General features: G+C 34.5%; 1 long non-coding RNA gene across 1 annotated transcript; it reads right to left on the reverse strand.

The window, feature by feature from the left end:
• Positions 1-4,007: 4,007 nt before the first annotated feature.
• LOC110221528 (uncharacterized) lies at positions 4,008-8,977 on the reverse strand. Its single transcript, XR_013482739.1, has 2 exons — positions 8,806-8,977; positions 4,008-5,658 (listed from the first exon to the last, which is right to left on the reverse strand). It is a non-coding gene; the product is annotated as an uncharacterized LOC110221528 (long non-coding RNA).
• Positions 8,978-13,105: the final 4,128 nt, after the last annotated feature.

Raw genomic sequence — 13,105 nt, forward strand, 5'->3', positions numbered from 1 at the left:
GGCCTTTTCTCCCTTTTCTTTGATTTTTTTTTTGGGGGATACAGTCCTGTAATGGTATTGTTGGGTCAAAGGATAAGCTTAGATTTATAGCATTTTGGGCATAGTTCCAAATTGTTCTGCTGAACTCTGCCAAAGATGAATTAGTATTCTAAGTTTTCAACATCCCTTCTACCATTTGTCATTTTCCTTTTCTGTCATGTTTGTCAATCTGATAGATGTGAGGTGGTACCTCAGAGTTGTTTTAATTTTCATTTCTCTAATCAGTAATGATTTAGAGCATTTTTATGTGACTATTGACAATTTTGATTTCTTTTTCTAAAAACTTCCCTATTCATATCCTTTGACCATTTATCAACTGGGCAATGGCTTTTATTTTTATAAATTTGGCACATTTCCCTATACATTTGAGAAATGAGGACTTCATCAGAGAAACTTGCTGTAAAATTTTTTTTGCTAATTTCCTATTTTCCTTCTAACTTTGCCTATATTAATTTTGTTTCTGCAAAAGCTTCTTTCGTTTCATGCAATCCTAATTATTCATTTTACTTCTTGTAATCCTCTCTGTCTCTTGTGTGGTCATAAACCTTCCCTTATCCATAGATCTGACAGACACATTTTTCCATGCTCCCCTAATTTACTTATAATATCACCCATTATGTCTAAACCATTTATGCATTTTGACCTTATCCTGGTATATGATATAAAATGTTGATCTATCCTTGTTTCTGCTACACTATTTTCTAGTTTTCCAAGAATTTTTCTCAAATGTTGAGTTTTTACCCTAAGAGCTTAGATTTTTGGGTTTATCAGACAACAGATAACTATGGTCACTTACTACTGTGTATTGTGTGCCTAACCTAATCCAGTGATCCTCCACTCTATTCCTTAGCCAGTATCAGATTGTTTTCAAGATTCTTGCTTTGTAATATGGTTTGAAATGTGGAAATGCTAGGCCACTTTGCTTCACGTTCTTTTTATTGATTCGTTTGATATTCTTGACCTTTAGTTCTTCAGATGAATTTTTAAAATGTTTTTTCTAGCTCTATGAAATAATTCTTTAGTATTTTGATTGGTGTGGCACTGAATATGTAAATCAAATTAGAATTGATATTTTTACTATATTGGTTCAGTCTACCCACAAGCAATGAACAATTCTCCTTTTGGTTAGACCTGTCTTTATTAGTGTGAAAAGTGTTTTGTAAGTGTGTTCATACAATCCCTGGGTTTGTTTTGGAAGGCAGACTACTAAATATTTTATATTGTCTGGAGCTATTTTAAATGATATTTCTCTCTCTATCTCTTCCTGCTGGGTTTTGTTGGTAGTATACAGAAATGTCATTGATTTATGTGGGTTTATTTTACATCCTGCAAGTTTGCTAAAGTTGTTCATTGTCTATTTTTTTTTCAGTTGATTCTCTAGGTTCTGTAAGTGTACTATCACATCATCTACAAAGAGTGATAGTTCTGTTTCCTTGTTGCCTATTTTTTCCTTCAATTTCTTTTTTCTTGTCTTATTATTTCGGCTAGTTTTATTAGTGCAATATTGAATAAAAGTGGTAATAATGGACATCCTTGCTTTACTCCAATCTTATTGGGAAGGCTTCAAGTTTATCCCCATTACAGATAATTCTTGCTCTTGGTTTTAGAAAGATACTACTGATCATTTTAAGAAAAGCTACATTTATTCCTATGCTTTTTGGTTCTTTTAATAGGAATGGGTGTTGTATTTTGTCATAGGCTTTTTCTGCATCTATTGATATAATCATATGATTTTGGGGTTTTTTTGTATGATATGGTCAATTATACTAATAATTTTCATAATATTGACCCAGTTCTACATTCCTGGTATAACTCCCACCTGATTATAGTGTTCCTACAATTTCCTTGTTAGCATTTTATTTAAAATTTTTGCATCAACATTCATTAAGGAAATTGGTCTATAATTTTCTCTTTTTGTTATTTGCTCTTCCTGGTTTAGGTATCAATACCCTATTTGTGTCATAAAAAAGGAATCCGGCAGGACTCTTTATTTACCTATTTTTTTTCAAGTAGTTTATGTTGTATTGAGATTAATTGTTCTTTAAATGTTAGATAGAATTCTCTTGTGAACCCATCTGCAGTTTTTTTCTTTCATTGATGGCTTTTTAAATGTCTTTTTATAAGATAGGGTTATTTAAGTTTTCTATTTCCTCTTCTGTTAATCTGAGCAGTTTATATTTTTTGTAAATATTCATCCATTTTATTTAGATTGTCAGTTTTACTGGCACACAGTTGTGCAAAATCAATACTAAAATTATTTTAATTTCATCTTCACTGGTGGGGCATTCACCCTTTTCATTTGTGATACTAATAATTTGTTTTTCTTCTACCCTGACTCTTTTACTTCAGCTGAAGCACAATAGATTCTGCTCTAGCACCTAATTTTAACTCTGTGTGTGACTCTCTGTTTCAAGTATGTTTTTTTTTTTGTAAACAACATATTGTTAGAGTCTGATTTCTAAGCCGTTCTACTATCTGCTTCTATTTTATGGGTTGGCTCATCTCCTTCATACTCACAGTTATGATTACTAGCTGTACATTTCCCTCCATCCTATTTTTTCTATTTATCTTTTTCTCTCTCTTCTTCATCCTGCCCCTGCTCTAAAGAAGTTTTGTTTTTCTTCTGACTACTGTCTTATTTTATTTACCCTCCCTTTTACCACCCCACCACTACCACCACCTTTTCTCTTATCCTCTTCCACTCCTACTTCCCCACTGAGTAAGTTGGATTTCTATTATTAATTGAGTATATACATATATATGTATATATATATATGTATATATATATATACACATATTTACATATATATATGTTTGTGTGTATATAATCCTTCTTTGAACCAATTTAGATGCAAATAAAGTTCAAGTGTTGTCTGCCCTCCCCACCATTTCCCCCTTCATTATAAAAATTCTTCCTTATGCAGCCTTTTTATGTGAGACAATTTTCCTCAATCTTCTTTTCCCTTCTCCCTTCTTTCAGGGCATCTCTCTTTCTCATCTATCCATTTTTTTACTTCATTCCAAAATAATTGGCGCATTCCCACACCCTCTTTCTGTGTAGAATCCTTCTAACCGCCCTGATAATGACAAAGTTCTTAGAAGTTACATGTACTATCTTTCCATTTAGAAAATCAAGCAGTTCAACTTTATTGAGTCCCTTATGATTTCTCTTTTTTATTTGCCTTTTTATGCTTCTCTTGAGTCTAGTATTCGCAAGTCAAATTTTCTATTCAGTTCTGGTCTTTTCATCAGAAATGCTTGAAAGTCCTCTACTTCATTAAATATCCATTTCTTTTTTTACAATTCTATAAAATCATCTTTTTTACCCCTTCCATAATCAAGCAAATAGTATTTGAGCAGATCACATGCCATTTTTAAATTACTAGGGTTTTTTTTCCTTTTAATAATAATAATATTGCTATATTTATGTAGTACTTTATGCTGGTACTTGAATGTTTATAAGGAGATTTTTTTTATAATTTCACATAGAGTAGACAGTACAGATATGATTACCACTGTTTTAAGGATAAGCCTCAAACTGAGGGTTGAAGGGTCTGTCAGTCACCTAGCATTTATTAAGTCCTTACTATGTGCAAGGCCCTCTATTCATCTTTGGAGATACAAAGAAAGGTAAGTAGCATCAGCACATTAACACACAACTAGTAAATGATAGAGTCAAGATTCAAATGTAAGCATTTTGACCACAAGTCTGTTTCTCCATCTAATAAAATATGATGTCCCTATCTTTTTGCCAAAATGTGAATTGGAAGCAAAGGAGAAAACCATAGCAATAGAATGGTCAAAGATATCCAATTATATCCAAATATCCAAAGATATCCCATCTTTAATTGTTCTGTCCTTTGTAATTTTTTATTTTTGCTTTTGGAGGACAGCAGTAGCACATAGTTATTTTTGACTAACTGATATACCTTTGTGTGTACAGAAAAAATGAGGGGGAGAGGGAAAAATACAGAGAGAGACAGAGAACTTTATTAGTTAGATATAGATATATATGAATATATTACATAAATATGTATGCATAGCAAATCCTTATATAATATCCCCAGCACTTTGCACAGTTCCAGAAACTGAGTAGCCCCTTAATAAATGCTTGTTGACAGGGCAATGCAAATAAGCCATTTTCCACAAACACTTCCTGACAGACCTAGAAAATGCTCTAGACTAAATCCTGATGGGGAAATTAAAAAAAAAAATCAAAATGAGTTTTTTTTTTCCAGCCTTGTTTGACATAGGGAGACAGATGAGGAGGTCTTCAGTCACTGGAGACTGGTGCGCTCAGGAGTCTCAATCCCACACTCGAGTACTGCAGCAGGGACAGGTGCCAACTGGCAGCTTTGTAGTTTACAACCCAGTCCTAAATTGCAGATTTAGAGTGGAGTGAGGAAGGGACCTCAACACAACAGTGTCATTCCTGGTTAGGGAGGTTTCGGGTGGTTACAGGAAAAAGGAGCAAGTTCAGAAGTCTAGAACATCAGTAGCAGTGGTGTAGCTTAGAACTTAGGCACACAGAAGGGTCCAATCTACATAGGAATAATCAAGGCAGGACCTGACCAAAAGGGACCACATAGTTCTGTCCCTCTGAGCCAAAAGAGCTTTTTGGTTGCTTATAGGGGGTGGAGTCCAGCAGCTGTCTACTCTTCCTTAGATCCCAAAACAAGTCAGAAACTTGCAGAGCTCATTTTTGAGGAAGGAATCAGGGAATCAATCATGGTTTGCCTTAAATCAGACCACTTTGGGAGCACTGAAAGCTTACAGGTCTCCAGCCTATCCTTGAAATCCTAGAATAATATAATACTCAATACTTCCCCCAAAGCAGCAATAGCTCCCCACCCCTTCTGAATGCAACAAAGCCTCGGCCTAATATCAAACCCAAAGTTTGGAAGTAGGCTGGAATAATGAAAAAAAAAAAAAGAATTTTACCACACTGAGTTATTATGGTGGCAAAAACTTAAGAAATAAATGCAGAAGGGAGTGACTCCAAACCATCTACAAGCATTGCCTCAGAGAAAAACAAAGCTTAGGCACAAATTCAACTAGAATTCCTTTTAAAAAATGAAGTAAGAGTTGTTTTTAAAGTGTTAAAATATTTTTATAAATGGAATGAGATTGGTAGAGGAGCAAATTGGGAGGAGGGGGAAGGGGAAGCTATAGAAGAAAAAAAATGGAAAGTAAATTAAACTTGGCAAAAGAGGTACAAAATCTTGCCCAAAAAATAAACTCTCTGATTTTGGAATTTAATGACTTACAAATAAAAGCTATTGACTCCATAAGAAAACAGGAAATATTTTAAACAAAAAAGTCAAAAGGCCAAAAAAGAGGAGAAAATATAAATTATCTTATAGCAAAAACAACTGGCCTGAAAAACAGATTTAGGAGAAAAAAAAATAAAAATCTTTGGATTATCTGAATGTTATGACAAAAAGGGGGTCCTAGATATCGTATTTCAAGAAATCTTAATAGAAGACAGCCTAGGTCTCTTTTAGAGGGCAAAGTAGAAATAAAAAGAATTCACCACTCACCTCCTGAAGCAGATCTCAAATGAAAACTCCTAGTGGCATCATAACCAAAATCTTGAGCTTCCAGATCAAAGAAAAATTACTACAAGCAGCCAAAAAAGGAAGAATTCAAACATTGAGGGGTTATAGGCAGGATCAAATATAATTTAGCATTTACCATTAAAAAGGAATAGAAAATTTGACCTTTCATATTTCAGAAGACTTATATCCAAGAATTACTTACCAGAAAAACAGTATAATGTACAGAAGAAAAATCAGGTCTTTAAGTAGAAGACTTCTAAGAATTTCTGATGAAAAGACTAGAGCCACATATAAACTTTGAAGTGAAAGTATAAGACTTAAGAGAAATATACAAAGGTAAACCTTAATGAACAATGACAAAGGATTAAACAAAATTCAAAATGCTTACTTTCAAACATGAGATGATACATTCCCCCTCTGATTTCTATTATCATCAGAGTTTACAGACACAGTCCAACTAAACCAGGTGTAGGGATAGTTCTGTTATGTCTTGATGATCTTAAAGAAAGACTAGAAAGAGAGGGGAAGTAAGGTGGGAGTAGAAAGGGAAAGGAAGGTTATGGAAAATTATCTCACATAATTAGGGCACACAATTAGGCATCTTTATAAACAAGGCGGAGAAAGTAGAGGTGTGGCTAATTCTTCAATATCAATCTCACCTGAACTCATTAAAAGAGGAAGAATACACACACATTTGGTGTTGGGTACAGAAATTCATTTCTTTCAACAGTGAAAAAGGAGAGAAAAGGGAAGAAGAATTAGAGAGAGGGCAGATTAAGGGACAGATTAGTCCTAAGCAAAACAAATTTTAAAGATACACAAAAATAACTATAAATCTTTTTAAAGTGTCAAAAAATGGAAATCTGAAAGAAGAGGGTGCCCATAAGGGAGAACTAATAAACAAGTTATGTATATAAATGTGATAGGATAGTGTTGTGCTGAACTCTAATTAGCATAATGATGACCTACGATTCCAGAAGACTAATGAAGAAACATGCACCCAGTCTCCTGAATGAAAGATGAAAGACTCAGAATGCAGAATGAGACAACTTTTTTCTTATGACATGGTCAACATGAAAATTTTGTCTTCAATAGAGGTAGGTTGGAAATAAAGCATATTAACAAAAAAAGAAAGAAAACTTGGGAACTCTGATCAACACAATAACCAACTGCAATTCCTGAGGGGTTATGATGAGATATGTTGCCTACCTCCTGACAGAGGGGTGATAGACTCAGAATGAAGGCTGAGATATTTCTTTTAGACATGGCCAAGAAGAAATTATGTTGGTTTTATCATACATTCTTGTAACAGGAATTTTGCTTTTTCTTGCATTATCAGTGAGGGGTGGGGAGGAAGAAGTAGTAGAGAGAAAAGGTTGATTGTTGAAAATGAAATATAACTATAAAGAAAAAAACAAATGTTTATTGATTCATTCATAATAAGCTTACTGTGAACAGCTGTAATACTTTAGAGTACATGATTTGATCCTTTTCATATTTGAAAGAATATAATGAAAAGCTACGTAATAATAGGTCATATGTACATATGTGACATTCATCAAGGATAACAGTACTGATTGCAATTGTAATTCCAATCTAAGTATGCATGTATTTTACATGTATATTTACTAGGCCTGTGATTTCACTGGTGTAGGGATCTCACAAAAAGTAATTTCTATCAGTGGAGACTCTGCCTTCTTTGCAGCTTACTGCTTTGTATAATTGCCTGGAGGTACTGAGAGTTTAAGTGAATTGCCCAGTGTTACACAGCCAGTATGTATCAGAGGCAAAAACAGAAACCAAATCTTTTTGAATCACAGGCCAACTCTCCAATCACTATGCTATGCTGCCTCACTTATGTACATAAAGCTGGCAAAAAAAAAATAGTAATGAATTAGTCTTTCGAAACTTTGCCATAAAAGTTGATCTTTCATTTTCTGTATCCAAAAGTCGCTATGTCTTGTGAATTTTTTCTTTAAAAAATCTCTGAGAATCATCTCTTCCCATCCATTCCTACTCTTGGCAGTTTGAACTTATTGTAGGGGACAATAAGGAAACACCCTGGAGCTTTAGAATACAAACATAGAGTAATAGAAAAGTGGAGAAGGATGGAATCTTTGAAAATATCTTTTTCCATTTTACAGATTTTCCATTTTCTCATTTTACAGATGAGGAAACAGACTCAGGGAGGTTCCCAGTTGCCAAAGGTCACAAACTAGTAATTGCCAAAGCTTGGATAAAAACCCAAGTTTTCTATCATTTGGTCCAGTGCTCTTTCTACAATACCATACTTACTCCCACAAGTAAGAAGGCAATGCCCAATTCTTTAGCTAAAATCATATCTACCACTAAAGGAAACTCAACAGAGATGGCCAAGATGGTGAAAAGTTTTCTTATAATAATCTGTTGTTAGTAGAATATTTTACATAAATATTATCATCTTCATTTTTTATTTAGGGAAATTAAAGCTCACATTCTAAGATGAATGCTCTTTTAACTGGAATATCAGTCTGAATACCATTACAATTTTTTACACTTTATCAACCCCTAGCTTGATTTAATAAATGGTTATCTTGATTCTCCTTCCTCGTCCTCCATACCATTGAACACAATGCTACCAGATTAATAATTCTAAAACAAAATTTCCATTATTCCATTCCAGGATTCTACATTGATTGCTTATTGCTAATCACATCAAGTCTAAATTCCTCATTTTGGTGTCCAAAGTCATCTATGAACTAGATAGAATTACTGGTCCAGCATCATTTCTCATTACTATCCTCAAATAAATCCTATGTTCCAATTAAGTTGATCTTCTTGTTGTTACCTTGCTGCTATAAAGTTTATTTTGCTTATGATACTTTTCTGACCTGGGAAGTCTTTCTGCTAACTGAAATCTTACATTTCTTACAAGCCAGATCCCAAATTCCACTTCACAGTGGATCTCTGAAGGTTATTAACTTTCATGTAGATAACTGGTACAGTGGATAGAGTGCTGGACCTGGAGTCATAAAGACCTGAATTCAAAAGTGACCCCAGATGTTTACTAGTTTGTATGACCCATGTAAACTGTGAAGTAGCTAAGATCCAAGAGTCAAACCCCAAAGTTCTCCTATGGGTAACATCAGCACAAGCTCAAAGTATAGTCACTTACCTTTCTCAGCTTCAGTTTCCTTATCTGTAAAATGGTGATAAGAGTATTACCTACCTCACAGGATTGTTGTGAAGATAAAATGAGATAATGTTTGTAAAGTCCTTTGCAAATCTTAAAATGCTATGTAAATATTATCATCATTATCATCATAAATTTAGAGGTAGAAGGGCTTTTAACGCCCATTTGCTGAAACTCCAGAATTTCAAAGAAAAGAAACTATAGCTCGGATTAGTAAAAATGCATTCATGGAGTTAATGGCAGAGATTGGATTAATATGTGGTGAAGCTGGAATTTGAACCATGGGTCTTTGACTCCTGTTCCAAAGTCTTACGCTTTTTGGCCAGTCCACATAATAAACAAAAAAATTCTAGGTACACAGTACGTAAGAAATACTTGCTGACACAGCTTTAATTGGGAGTTGTTGCTTACACTTTAGGACTATTATTGTTTGTACTCTGCCCCTTAATTTGATCCAAAGTCTTATGACGTCACTCAGAACCATTCTCTGTAGGGTGGCTAAAAAAAAAAAAGCATAGACTTTGAGTCAGAACACTTTAGTATGGATCTTGATTCTGAAACTTACTTTTTTTTTTCAGGGTAATCAGCCTCTCTCTTTCATCACTGTCTTCACTACATCACTTTCCTCATCTGTACTTCAATCCTTTAATGACCTACCATTTCATAGGAATAGGAATTCCTCCCATCAGTGGAGACCTATAAAATGGGGATAAAAATTTACTATAACCTATCTCACAAAGCTCTCTAGAGAAAAATATTTTGAAAATCATAAAGTGCTGCATAAATGAAATTTATTTTTATTATTTATTAATCTATTTGCCAAAGTCATTTTCCATTTATCTATAACCCTGGCACTCACTGTGAACTTAGGCTGCATTACATCTCTTAAGGATTTCTCTTGCTCTTCCTATTTCGTATCATCCCCATTTCAAGCCACTCAAATATTCTGCTTATTATGCACCAATTCATAGAGTTGTGTTGTTGTCAAGTCAAGAAACATTCATTAAGCATTTACTATGTGCCAGATATTGTGATAAATACTGGGGATGCATATATAAGTGCAAAGAAAGAAAGTCTCTGTCCTCAAGGATCTTAAATCCCACTGAAGGAAAACAATACATTAAAGGGGAATTGGAAAGCAGAATGGGGCAACAGGGTAGTAAAGCTTGGAGTTAGAAAGGTGGGTCCTTTCCTGCAAATGGAGATTCTGGGAAAAAACTTATCAATGGGAACAGGGGCCCATACTGGGGTTGTGGAGGTTGGAAGAGGGAAAGGAGAAGGCAGCAAAGGCATGGTAGCAAAGTCTGGAGACTATTTGTGATGAAAAATTTTTGGAGGTGAAACAGTAAAGTGAAAAGAGGACTGGATTTGAAGTCAGAGGAAACAGGTTCAAATTCCAGCTCTCCTGCTCACTAGTTATGTGAACTTGAACAGGGTGGTTCACTTTGCAGAGCCTCAGTTTCCTTTTCTGTAAAATAAGAAGGGCCAGACTACATGACCTTTTGTGTTCCTTTTGGCTCTAAGTCTATGAATTAGCTAAGCTTCAAGGCTGTATTCCTGGCAATATTGCCTTTCCACTTGATGTTAGCACCAAAAACAACAATATCATATTTCACCACATAATTGTTGCAAATTTTATTCAATTTTTTTTTGCAAAAAAGTAGAGTGTGACCATTTTGTGAAGCTCTTTTTAAAAAAACCGTGCTAGTATTACTTAAAAACCACTTATTACTACTGTATTGCTGTCAGTTTAGCTAGCATGGGAACATGCAAGTCTTACCATATCACACGACTTACTGATGGCAGCTTTGCCTGCCACTCTCCTTGTGCCTATGGCTCTTCTTTGGGTTGAGTGACAATACTGTTAGTACTGCAGCGCTCTAAACAAACAAGTCAGCTTTCAAAAATATGTTGACAATGCGCGTGCACTGAGAATTCTGGGCTTGTGGCTTGCGAGAGATAAATGCGTATCCATATGTCACTAGGGAATACATTACTGCTTTGGTTACCTTTAAAGTGGCATGAGAAACAGAATTATACCATGTGACTATTACATGATGAAAGGTTATAAACCAATTCTTTGACTGAAAAACAGGGTGTGACAATTATGTGGTTAAATATGGTAACATTACTACTGGATTGGTTAGATGTAAAAAAAAGAAAAGTAGTTCACCTATGGGTAGAGGCTATGAAGTAGTTAAGGTCCAAGTGTGCAACAAGAAAGTTTCCCTATAGGTAACATCAAACCAAACTCAACCAATGATATGTTGGCAAAGAATTATCGAGCCATGAGGATTTCTTTACATCAATAATTGAGGGAGGGAGGTGGGTTATGGTAGTAATTTAGGAGCAGAAATTACAGAAATATTATCCTTAAGAAGTCTGGACATTAACTGATTTTGAATATTCAAGGAAGCAGTAGAAACTATGCAGCATGCCACTGAAGGTTTTGAAAATTTAGCACCGATGGAATGCCCAAAAAGACACGAGCAAATGGCTAGAATTTACCACTAGCCTTCACAAATTAAAAGATAACTAATTTCTGTCACACACACACATATGTATATCTCAAAATATCCTTGAGAATTCAACAGAAAAGAAGTAGAATCAGAGCATTAGTACAGATAAAACTATGGCCCCAAATCATGCAGATATAACATTGATCTTTGAAAAAATTAAGAATATTTTCATAGACAATAGATATAACCATACTCAAAGTACATATATTAAATAGAACAAAGAGCTTTCAAAATTTTGACAGTGGAAGAACTCAAAACCATTTGGGAACAGGTTGAGATACATAGCATTCCCTTTATTCTGCCTGTTTCTAGAGAAGGGATGAAGATGTTTCAAGCCTATAGAAAATGAGCTCATATACTCATACTTTTATTCAATTGCAAAAGGCAGTAATTTTATCTACCCAGAAAATTAAACATAAAATAATAATAGCAAGAAAATGACTTGTCTCAAGATTATTTATGTCTGAATTCCTTCAAAAATCTGAGAATAATGAAATAATAATAAAAAATAATCCGTACTGTATATGGGTGATGATGATGAAACTACATTAAAAGCTGGAAATCTTGTCTATGATAGGGATTGCTGTCATACTCATTGCTTCATTTGACCTCTCTCCAGTCTGGAGGTTGATGCCATATTGGTAAAAACCTGGCAGCATTTTGAGAAGTTATCCCGGCTTGGATGATTTGCTTTTTTTAAACTTCTTTCGTAATGGGGTTCATAGATTTCAAGCTAGAGACAAGCATGAGTGATCTAGTACAAAGTCCTAATTTTACAAATGAAGAAACTGTAGCCCAGAGAGTTTAAAGGACTCATTCAAGGTCTCTCACATAGTAGTAAGTTGCATATCAGGGATTTAAATCCAGTTCCTTTAAAGAATAAAGTGCCTAGAACTCAAAAACAATTTTCAGATCTGTATTTCTGAAAAAAAAAATAGATGCAGATTTTTCCTGGCATGGCCCAGCAAAAGATCTAAGATTTATTCAACATAATTGTCACCCTGCAGAGCAGGGAATTCAGATAGCATAATGATGCAAAAACACTGCTATAATTAGAGAGAAATAGCTATAGCTATAACTATATGGTGATTTTCATTATTAACTTAAGCTACAAGGAATAAGGAGCAACTAAATCCATTTCATTTGCTTACACTCATCTTTCTGTTCATTATTTGTATCCATGTCCACTGGTCTTCAACAACCCCAATACTTCTTAGAAAATAAGAGTTTTCGGGAAAATCCGAGGAAACATACATTTCCCTGCCTATCAGTCATCCCAATGATCCCACTCACATTGAATTTCCTGACCAAGTCACTAAAAATACAGAATATCGACTCTTTTATCTTCCCTAGTGTTTGTTCTGCTCAAAACAAGCTCATGCCTTGCAATGGATACCCTTACCATGGACGGTTTCAATTTATACTGGATATTCCAGACAGATTTTTGAAAATGACAGCAAGCTTAGAGTTAGGATAAGATGAGAACAACAAAAGAGAGGAGTAGTTTGATTTTTTTGTTTCACATTTTTTTCTAAATCAGGTGTAGGATCAAGAATCGACTGCTCATGTACTGTATGTAGTGTTTCTTACACTCTAAGATCCTGATCTCCTTCTGTAGAGGTTCAAGGAATAGGACTAGGAAACTATGGGAAAAGGAGTATTTTCTTACTTGATGAATTACCTTCTTTGGGATTCTACCAAAGCAGAAATATCAGATATTTTTTCATACATTTGCAGTGTTAAGTATTTGGGTGTCACATTTTTTAACCCACTATGATGCTATAAAAAAATAAATCAATAACCAGCAATTTGAACCC

This window comes from Phascolarctos cinereus, unplaced genomic scaffold, assembly GCF_003287225.1.
Source record: "Phascolarctos cinereus isolate Bilbo 61053 unplaced genomic scaffold, phaCin_HiC Scaffold_726;HRSCAF=1367, whole genome shotgun sequence".
NCBI classification, from domain to species: domain Eukaryota; kingdom Metazoa; phylum Chordata; class Mammalia; order Diprotodontia; family Phascolarctidae; genus Phascolarctos; species Phascolarctos cinereus.